The following is an 11,312-nucleotide window of genomic DNA, read 5'->3' as shown; positions in this document are numbered from 1 at the left end:
CTGTTCACACGCAACGATCTGTCTGCGCAGATGTGTTGTGCGCAGACATTTGCGCAGATAGATCGTTGCGTGTGGACGGGCCTTTAGTCATAGGTTCGTCGCTTGTGGAGCTGTATCGACTGTATTTTCACGAGACATCAAAGACAACTCTGCGGAGTATCTTTGGATTGCTACTGTTTTTATTATTAGTTATTGGCGGGATATGAAAACTCAAAATAGAAGATTTAAAAATACGCTATGGTTATTATCGTGTAGGCTAGTGCGTTATGATTAACGTGATGTAAGTGTCAACATTTAATGACCAAGGTTTTCGCTGGGTGGTAATTTTGTCACACGTCGCACAACACAAAAACCACGAATTAAAGTTTCAACCCATGGTAGCAAGTCCTGATCACTGATCTGAATATGAAAAACACGAGTACTTGGATTTGACATAAATTTTTTGTTACCGGTGTATGAAGAATTTCTACTTGTAAGTTTTGATTTACCATTTGCTTCACAGCTGCTTACGGTTTGTTGTTGATCACAGGGATTATGTGGAAAAGAGTAAATAAAATGACCGTACATCACTATTCCGGACGTTGTTCTTCTTGAAAACGGAGTTGCACCATAAGTCTCATATTTTGGTTTTATGTGAGACTTTATAATGCACTTCTTGGAACAACTTAGCCCAAGACACTTAATAAAGTAGCATTCGTTCGTAGGTCGTATTATAAATTATATGACACAATGTAAACACAGAAATATTGGCAGTCACTGTCATTTAAATTTCATTCCTTTTTAATAAAAGATCTGAAAATGGCATAGGTTCTCTCCGTTATTCGAATTTCATACTGAACTAGGCCTATAATAAAGAAATTAATACCTAGGGATGCAAACCTGTACTCTCTTAAAGTATGCAACCCATAGTTCTGCCACAGAGTGGTTCAAAATATTTCTTCATGTGAAGCTTTTGTTGTTGCTTTTGTATATTCTTTCACTGTCCGTAACGTAAAATAATACCTTCCAAGTACTAGATGCTGTAAAATAATGTTGAATTTCCCTGGCCTTATTCTTCTGCTGACACAGACAATTGATTTTTAAAATCTGTATATCCTATCCTGATTTCCACTCTCATCAAGTAATACCAATATATCTTTGTGCATTGTAGTCGCACAGTTAGTGCATTTTTTAACTTTTATTTCCTTGTCTTTTTCCTTGGGATTTTATGATAGACCTGCATCTGTAGCTGAAGCTAGTCACACTTATTGGATTAATGATATCAGTCGGTTTTATTGTGCAGATTCCAAGAACTTGCTTACATTTAGGTTGTAAATATTCTGTGACAGCCATTATTTTGTTTTATGTACATACTTTCCTTTCTGGTTTATCATGTGTGTTGAGAGTATTTACTCGTGTGCCACCAGATTGTTTTGTAAATTCCACAGTATTTGTATTCCTGTGAGACACCTGCTTGACATTGTCAGGTGGTGACTACTGGCAGGTAGGAGTTGCCAGTGCCTACACTACAATGGCCTTCTTGTGGAGATAATCAGCAGTCAGCACCTGTCATGTTGAGCATTTGTTTAGAATAAATATATGATTTACAAAGTCATATACTGTTATGCTGAAAGAAGGACAGACACATGTTGTCGAGCAACTACTTTGTAAAATATGTTGTTTGCAGTGACTACTTCTAGGCTTTTGGTGACTGTAATTGATGTCACTGGAGTTGGTTCTAAGTTTTATTGACTTTTTGCTATTTTAGTTTAGTACATATTAAATTTCTGTGAGTTGCTTCTCTTTTCTTTATGTGTATGTTGTAATCTTGTGAGTTTGTTAGGATTAGTAAAAGACATAGTACTACCGTGACAGAGCAGTGACGTCATTAACATGTCAGAGAGAAGTCTATCAAAACAAACTACAGGTGACATCACTAACAATGTGAAAGGATTAGCTAAACAAAAAAACCTAAAAACTAACAGGACTTACATGGTAATAGAGGTTTTGGATTGGGATGTTCTTGGTATTAATGTCTTGAAATATAGTACAATTTTCATATCAGACTGTAGGGGGAAAATAGAGGGTTTCACCACACATGCAACTGGAACTATAGAGTATGTTGTGAATAATGAAAAGAGATTGTCATGGCACATTCATTGGCTTCTCCAACTCTCAACCAGACTGTCACATTTCAACCTAACCTAGATCTCAAGCTACGCTATAGATCAGTCAGTACAAATGATCTCCACTACTATAGATATCAGTTTAACTGAAAATTCATCATTTGAGTCTGCTCTCAGTACAAGTGGACTATACAGATGTAGAAAGAAGACTGAGCTCACGAATTTACATGTATAACCAAGGGCTTGTGGCTTTGCTGCTACATGCGCAAACTTTGAGTATGACAATTATTGTGTACCAATATAATGACTAATCAATAGGTGGAAAAGCATATATAGAGCAAACTAGAACTCCACAGACAATTTCTTAGGATGTTCAAGGATATTGACCGAGTATTTTGGTGTGAGAGAACTGTGGTCCCAAGTGGCTCACTACATTTCGTTTTATCTCTTACCTTGTGTTTCAGTAGTGCATTGAAAATATCTGCAAACAGTGCAGATGTTGGCAGTATGTGCTATGTGTCATGTTTCGAAACAAACTTAATTCCATTCACTCACATCACTTGCTTTCAACATAAGTGTTTACTCTACTCTTCGTCCTCAAGGTTGCAGTCAATACTGCTCTGTTCTATCACAGATTATTATTACTACTATTATTATATTTTTCCTGGCAGTATGGATAGCGGAAGCAAGAAGTCTGTTACACACACACACACACAGAGGGGGGAATTGTGCACTTGTGCACGCACATTGTGCTGGCTAGACACATCATTGTCTCTCTAGCCAGCTTAGTACAGGTGTGTGTGTGAAGGGGCAGGGAGGGAGGAGGAGGAGGTCTTGTTACACTAGTTTGTCAAAGGATTTCTTCCAAAAGCCAACAAAATGTTCATTGTCTTTTGTGTTTGCCTGTCAACAACTCAACACTTCTGCTGTTCGGTGAGTGATTTCCTTTACTGCTGTATTATTTACATTCTGTCACAACTTTCCTTGCTCTATTTATGTATGGATACAGATAAAACTGTTTTGAAGAGTGCTGTAAATTTATTTTGATATATGCTCTCAATTTAGAAGATGTTTAACAATTACATTAATATACACATGGTTTCAAAATGTCACTGAGTTTGTGATCACAGTACAGGACAACAGAACATGAGGCTGAAGTGTATTCCCAGATGGAGTTTTATTACTAAAATAAATGTGTAGCAGTTTTTGAAAAAATTACAGAAATGAATTATAAGTTATGCAGCTCTCTCTTAGCTGATAAATTGTTGTGACTGAAAGAATACACAAGTAATGTGCTTTGTAGATATAGGGATATTGCTCTGTACACGTTTTTTGTTTGAAAGGGGACATACTTTTTCTTGTGGTGGTGGAATAAACAAGAACACAACCATTTTGTTTGCACTATGAAGTTTGTACATTTTCCATGTGAAGAGGGATCTGTAGCATTGAACGTTTTCCAGGCATCACTTTTGCTTACGAAGCACATTTGCAGTTGTATACACTGTATCACTTAATTTTCGTCTTCCCCCCCTCCCCAGTCTCAAAACGTAGCTTCATTACAGACCATCTGACACCAGGAATCAGTCATTTCCACCTTCGGTGCTACTTTACAACGGTAAGATCATGCACTCAGCTTCCATTTGGTGTCACAACTAGCCCCTCGCTTCTGCACACTTCAGTAAGAGAACAAGTTGATGAGTAAGAAGCACCTGCAGTGCTACTGTAGTGGGGAAAAAGTAAGCCAGTATATGACTGACATTAAATTGGCACTTGGTTTCTAATGTATGCATCATCCAACGTTAGATTTGCTGTTTCTCTGTTCTTGATCTCTGACCTATATGTTGAGTATAACTATGATCTAAGGTACCACTTACAATAACTAAATGACATAGTAAAGAGCATGTATGTCATAACAAAGAAAGACATCAGAGAAGATAACTAGGCAGCTTAAGACTTCACACTTTAAAGAATACATCGATGTCTTGCTTCTGTAGATAGCATGTGTGATGTACTTGTTTATTGTTTTCAGTTTTAGATGTCACTCATATGTTTTGTTTAAAATGTAATATAACTTTATTTCTCATGGGTGGTTGCCAAGATATTTATTTTACTAGGCTGTGTTGACAGACTGAATTGTAGCATTGCCAAGGTGTAGCATTGTTAGGTGAAATGTGGTAGTATGGTTGTGATTTAGTGAAGCCAATGAATGTTTCTGATGTATTCTGCATGGCTGTACTGCACCACTAAGTGGTCTACACCAGTCAGGATAGACTAACCGTTTTGTGTCCACTCTTCAACACCTGACTTACTGCTCAGGGAAAAATAAGCATTATTGGCTTGCTCTTGCCACATGTACAGGCACTAACCAACCTAAAAACATGTGACTTGTAATGGCTATAGGCCTAATTATTAGTCTGTAAATAATATAAATATTTATTTGATGTTCAGTACACTGTCCTCAGTCACCAGTAGAGATATCTGCACTTATACCTCTTGTATGCTGTGGCTGTGTGTGTGTGTGTGTGTGTGTGTGTGTGTGTGTGTGTGTGTGTTCGTGTTCGTGTTCGTGATTGGGCGTTTCTTAAGGCCTATGCATTGTTAATGACTTTAATTGATCTGTTGGCCTGATATTGTGTTGGTTACCAATCCTCAGATTTTTGTGTATCAAATTCTACATATTGTTGCTTAAACTTACTTCATAAATTGTTTGTGTTCCAGTGTCACTGGATTATACCTTCACATTTCGGACTTGATCTTGGAATTCGTATGCTGCTGTGTGTTTGCCATTTGCATTACACTGTCAGCTAAGTGTCCCAGTCATGCTATTCTAAATTAGGTATTTTGTTATCTCCCTCTAGGCTTGAATACTGCAATATTTTAGTTTACGGAGTCCAGCTGGAGAAGGTGTGTCCTTGCGTTTTACATGTGAACCAGCATATTGTAGTAAACTGTGGATTTTGTTGTTAAATAGGAAATCCAGACACAGTGCAACTTGTGATTTCTTGCACTCGTGGAGATAAGTGACACTGAACTGCCAGTGATTAGTGGCAGGAAAAAATCCTGTCTATAGTTGGGATTCCAATCTTGAACAGTTGAATTTGTACTTGGACAACCTTTCAGCCTACAAACAACCACTTATGTTATTTTAAAATATGTAAGTTGTCTGGCTTCCCTCTGCATATGCAACTAACTACCAAGAATTTTGTAAGCCAGTCATAAATCCACTTGTGCAGAGGTGGCTTCTTGCCATGTTGGCAGGCAGGGGGCTGCCTATTGCACTTGAATTGACTTTGCACAGATTCCAACACGCAAAACAATTTCTCTTTTGGTGTAGTTGTCATGTTATCCCAAACAAGTGACAGCACAGCAGTATCAAAACTTTGAACCTTCCTCTATCCAGTGACATGTGGAATATGTTCTATCTTTATTTATTATTATTATTATTATACAAATTTGGCCGTTTAAGACCGTGAAAACAGTTATTTCTTGCGCTTCTGGGAAGTCTTCTTTCTCTCAGTCCACACTTCTTTCATTCTTGCGCTGAAGGCGGCTTTTCTCTCTTCAGACCATTTAGTTCCACAAGTCCTCTTAATTTTCACACCGAAACCCGTGAATGATTTCAGTTTTTTTCTAAAAAGGTTTCTGTTAAATATTGTTTCCTGATCTATGTCCATTTCTTTTAGATCTCTTTCTGTGTTGATAAACCATAAATTTTTATTTTTTAGATTTGCGATGTACGAAAATATTTGTTTTGTAAGCCTATTCGAGTTCATCCTCATGATGTGAGCATAAAAGGAGCATCTTCTTTTTCTAATTTCGTCTGTAATTTTGCTGCACCTCGTATACACTTCTTTGTTGCTTTTTAGTCTGTATACAGGCTTGCCTTGATCATCTGTTATTTTCCTGTGTCCAAGAATTGTCCTCACAATTCTTCTTTCACGATTTTCTATCTGTTCTGCGTATGTAAAATTTGCCAGTGTTTCTGATGCATATAGTATCTGCGGTCTAATGACAGTCTGGTAGAGTCTGAGTTTAATGTTTTTGGATATACATTTTTTTTTGAATACATTTGTCTGCAGTAGTGAGTTGCTGTCTCTAGTTTTTGTATTCTAGCCCTGCAGGCTGGATGACCTTTTGCCACAGGCTGAATTAGTTCACCAAGATATTTAAAATGTTTAGATACCTGTATTTTCCCGTATTTCGTAGTTATTTTCTTTGGTGGATTTTTGATATTTGTAATGATCTCTGTCTTTTCAAATGAAATTTGCAAGCCTGCTTTTTCAGCAGTTTCTTTAAGTAATTCTATTTGTTTTATTGTGTCTTTTTGTGTGTAAGCTAAACAGGCGAGATCGTCAGCAATGGCAAAACAGTTGGTTTCAATCGCTTTGTAGCACTTCCCTCCAATTTGGACTTTCTCAACTCCATGTTTTTGCGTGAGTTTTCTCCATTCTGCTATGACTTTATCCAGAACACAGTTGAAGAGTACCAGGGACAGTGCATCTCCTTGTCTGACGCCGGTTTTGACCTCGAAATGCCGTGAAATTTCTCCTTGGAATTTTACTTTTGATGTTGTATTTGTTAATGTTTCTTTGATTATGGTGATTGTTGTTTCATCTATTTCATATTCTCGAAGTGTTTTATAGTTTGTCTTTAATAAGCAACTGAAATTCTGTTCTTTCTTTTTGAATCACACAGTACATATGCGATGCGTTTTTGAGAAACCTAGTGTATAAAAGAGACACTGTAAATGGCATTCCTTGGTGCTCAGTAGTATTTCATGGATGTGATGGTGCAGGTATATCACCTTGATGAGGAATTAAATGCACTCTTGAGGACAAATGACTGTATGAGAGGTGTGTGTGTGTGTGTGTGTGTGTGTGTGTGTGTGTGTGTACGTGTACGTGTACATGCTCGCATGTGCATGTTTGTGTTTGTAGTAGACTTTCTCATCTTTTCTTATTAACTGAGAGCCATTTTAAATCTACTGTAGAGATGAAATCACCAAAGGTAGAACGATTAGAAAATAATGCTGTCTCCACCACTCAGTGATCTCACAGTGAAGGGGGAGTGTCATAGATCAGTGAGAGAAAGAGGGGTGGAAATGCAGAGAACAAGGAGTGGTCCATAAAAAACACCATCTGGCTGTTATGTACTTCCTTCTGATTACAATGGCAGGATAAAGTTGATATAACCAACAGTGGAATAGAATACTGTTGGATAATTCATGGATTTATTCCTGAAGAGAGTCCACCGATGTCAGATGCCTGCTGCTGTGTGAGAATATCATTATACCATATTTTAAAAGATTGTCCAGTCCAGTATGGAATACAATATAGACAATATAATATAGACTCCTTTTTTCATTCCAAGAATTCCGACTTTCTCACTGTTAATTCACACTATTTTTGCATTAACATATTCATCATTTGCCCATGATTTATACTGTATCAAATAACATTTGTGAAGAAAAATCTGATGTAATATGACGCTAGTATGGCATTGCCATCAATTGGTGTTTGCAAATGTTACATGATTAAATTTATTTCCGGCCGCGGTGGTCTCGCGGTTCTAGGCGCGCAGTCCGGAACCGCGCGACTGCTACGGTCGCAGGTTCGAATCCTGCCTCGGGCATGGATGTGTGTGATGTCCTTAGGTTAGTTAGGTTTAAGTAGTTCTAAGTTCTAGGGGACTGATGACCACAGCTGTTAAGTCCCATAGTGCTCAGAGCCATTTGAACTATTAAATTTATGGAGCCCTGACTCGCTAAAAATTGTAAAAATTTGTAGTCTTAGTTATTTGTCCCACACCACTCAATTTGGTGACTGACAGGAGTAACTGTTTTGATAGAAATAAGAATAAAGTATGACTTCAGATGAATAGTCACTTGTTTCTCGTCACTACTAACCATAGCTTTCAGTAATGTGTGCTATACAAAAAGCAGCAAGCTGACATTATGGTAACCATACTGGTTTAGTGTTAACTTCAATCTGTGATTATGACATATGGTTGTTTACAAGCACTTATAAAGCAGTGTAAACTGAAGGGCATCTTCAGCATTATAGATGATACTGGTCTCTCTTTCAGTTTCCTTTTAAGCGAAATACTTGCCTTAAGGTGAAGATTGTCATGAAGAAAACCACAGTAAAATTTGCCTTTCATTAATGGTAAGCACAAATGCTGATGGTTTTGAAAACATTAAGCCATACTGATTAGCAAATCAGGAAAACCATATTATCTAAAAAAAAAAAAACAACGTAAGAACAGTAACCACAAACTACAGTGCCTATAACAAAGTATCAGTGACACTTGAACTATTTGAATAGCAACTGTACAGCCTTAATCAAACAATTAAAAATCCAGGATGGAATGTAACAATATTAGGAAAGCGATAGTTGCTACTCACCATGTAGCGGAGATGCTGAGTCACAGATAGGCACAACAAAAAGACTGCTGGTGAGCGAACTTTCAGCTAACAAGGTGTTCAACGCGCGCGCGCACACACACACATATTTATGCAAGTGAAACACACACACACACACACACACACACACACACACACACACACGACCACAGCCTCTGGCAGCTGGAGCCCAGCAACATTTATTAAAGGAACAGGAACTACAGAGAGTCAGTTGAGGAAATGGTTGGTACCTTTTAAATGGAAGGGTTGGTTGCAGGTAAGAGGCTGAAAGTGTAGGTCTACAAGCAGAGATTCTCTCAATGGTATGACAGTAACCGGCCACAATGGGGCATCCTAGGTGGTTCAGTTTATGGATTTTAGGAAGTATGTAGAAGGTAGGAGTGTGGTGAGTGGTAGGGGTGAGGAGAGAGATGCACTTTGAAGAGAGGTTCTGGGATGGGCATAAGGATTTGAGGAAAGACTGGAGAGCCTGCTGGATATTTGGCATGGGGTCACTGTGGCAGGGCTTGTTAGGTGGATGAATGTGACAGCTGACAGAGTCCTTCTGCCAGCTAATCCTTGCAGTTCAAAACAACAGTGGTGGAGTCTTTATCAACAGGTGGGATTAAGGGTTCGGATCAGTTTTTAGTGGTTCTTTCTGTGGATCTAAGGTTAGTTTGTGTGTTGAGGGATTTGGGGAATGATGGTTAGGCAAGGTTTGAGGTTAAGATATTCTGGAAAGTCAACAGGAGGTGATATTGGGGCAGTGGGAGTGGATCATGGGGGATGAATAAGTGAACTGAGTCATGCAGAGTTCAACATTTGTCTTTGGTTGAGCCTGATACTATACAGAAGATACCAACCATTTCCTCCACTGACTCTCCATAGTTTCTGTTCCTTCACTACATGGTGCCCTGCTCATCACTATTGATGCCACCTCCCTTTACACTAACATTCCTAATGGCCTTACCACTATTGAACACTACCTTTCCCATGGCCGACGGATTGCAAACCACCAACCTCCTTCCTAGTTGCCACGACCAACTATATCCTTACCTGCAATTACTTCTGCTTTGAAACATTACCTACAAAACAAATCTGGGATCCAGCTATAGGCACCCCCATGGAACCATCCTATGCTGACCTATTCATGGGCCACCAAGCGGAACCCTTCCTGAACACCCAGAATCCCAAATCCCTCACGTTGTTCAGATTCCCTGATGACCATCTTCGTGATCTGGATTGAGGGCGAGGACTCCCATCCACATTCCTCCAGAACCTCAACACCTTCTCCTGCTTTTGCTTCACCTGTTCCTACTCAACCCAACAAGCCCCCTTCCTCGATGTTGGCCTCCACCTCAAAGCTGGCTACATCAGTAACTCTGTCCGTATCAGACCCACCAACCACTAGCAGTACCTGCACTTCGACAGCTGCCACCCATTCCATACCTAGAAGACCCTTCCATATAGCCTGACAACCCGTGGCTATCGCATGTGTAGTGACGAGAAGTCCCTCTCGAAATATACTGAGGGTCTCACTGAGGCCTTCACAGATCATAATTACGCTCCCAGCCTTGTACAAAAACGTGTCCCTCATGCCTTATCTTTGCAGTCACCCATCACCTCCCAAAGTCCCACTGTTCAGCTACAGAGGAGCATTCCCTTGTGATGAAGTACCACCCAGGACTGGATCAACTGAACCACATTCTCCACCAGGGTTTTGATTACCTCTCGTTATGCCCTGAAATGAGGAGTGTTCTATCCACTAGCCTTCCCATCCCTTGCACAGTGATATTCTGCCACCCACCAAACCTACACAATATCCTTGTCCATCCCACCCAACTCCTGATCCCAAAGCCTTGCACCCAACTCCTGATCCCAAAGCCTTGCCTCATATCCCTGTAACAGACTTAGATGCAAGACATGTCCCATACATACTACCACCACCACCTATTCCAGTCCAGCCACAAACATCGTCTATCCCATCAAAGGCAGGGATACTTGTGAAACCAGTCATGTGATCAACAAGCTAAGCTGCAACCACTGTGCTGCATTCTATGTGGGTGTGACAACCAACAAGCTGTCTGTCCGCATGAATGGCCACTGACAAACTGTGGCCCAGAAACAGCTGGACCACCTTATTGCTGAGCCTGCTGCCCAACACCACAATCTTCATTTCAGTGGCTGCTTCACAGCCTGTGCCATCTGGACCCTGGTTTTTCTTAATTGTGCAGGAGCGTACTCACCCTGCAGTATATCCTATGTTCCCATAACCCTCTTGGCCTCAACCTTCATTAATCATTGTCCGCACCCATCTCACCCTTTCCCTGTTCCCATTCCAGCACTACACTACACAGCTGTCTATTCCACCAACACATGCATCCGTTTTACTTCTCCCCTTTTCCGCTACCCCCTCTCTTCCCTGGCCCTCCGTGTATCCTCCCAACTGCACATAACTGCCCTACCCGCACTCCATATTGTCCCTGCTTGCTCCCACAAGCAGCACTTTACCGTCGCCCATCCCTACCCTGCTGTCCCTCCCCCTCCCCGTCTGAGCCTCTTCCTTACTCCCACTACCAGTTGCATGTCCCATCATGCACTGCTGCTCGCAATCTGGCTTCAGCTGACGGAGACTGTGGTCATGTGTGTGACTTGCATTTGTGTGTGTGTGTGTGTGTGTGTGTGTGTGTGTTTTGTTTGTTTTGTCTGTTTTTGGGAAAGACCTTGTTGGCCAATAAACTCACTTTCCGACAGTGTTTTTGTTGTGTCTATCTGCGACCCAGCATCTCCCCTATATGGTGAGTATT

The 11,312-nt window shown here is 40.2% G+C and overlaps 1 protein-coding gene across 1 annotated transcript in view; it reads left to right on the top strand.

The window, feature by feature from the left end:
* The first annotated feature begins 238 nt into the window (after positions 1–238).
* LOC124595254 (zinc finger-containing ubiquitin peptidase 1-like) overlaps positions 239–11,312 on the top strand; it is a 221,105-nt gene continuing 210,031 nt past the window's right edge. The window contains exon 1 of the mRNA XM_047133922.1: positions 239–472. The gene's annotated coding sequence lies outside the window, so the exon portion shown is untranslated. The remainder of the gene's footprint in view (positions 473–11,312) is intronic.

The sequence above is a fragment of the Schistocerca americana genome, chromosome 2 (assembly GCF_021461395.2).
Source record: "Schistocerca americana isolate TAMUIC-IGC-003095 chromosome 2, iqSchAmer2.1, whole genome shotgun sequence".
Lineage (NCBI taxonomy): Eukaryota > Metazoa > Arthropoda > Insecta > Orthoptera > Acrididae > Schistocerca > Schistocerca americana.
This window is presented reverse-complemented; position numbering and strand designations above follow the sequence as displayed.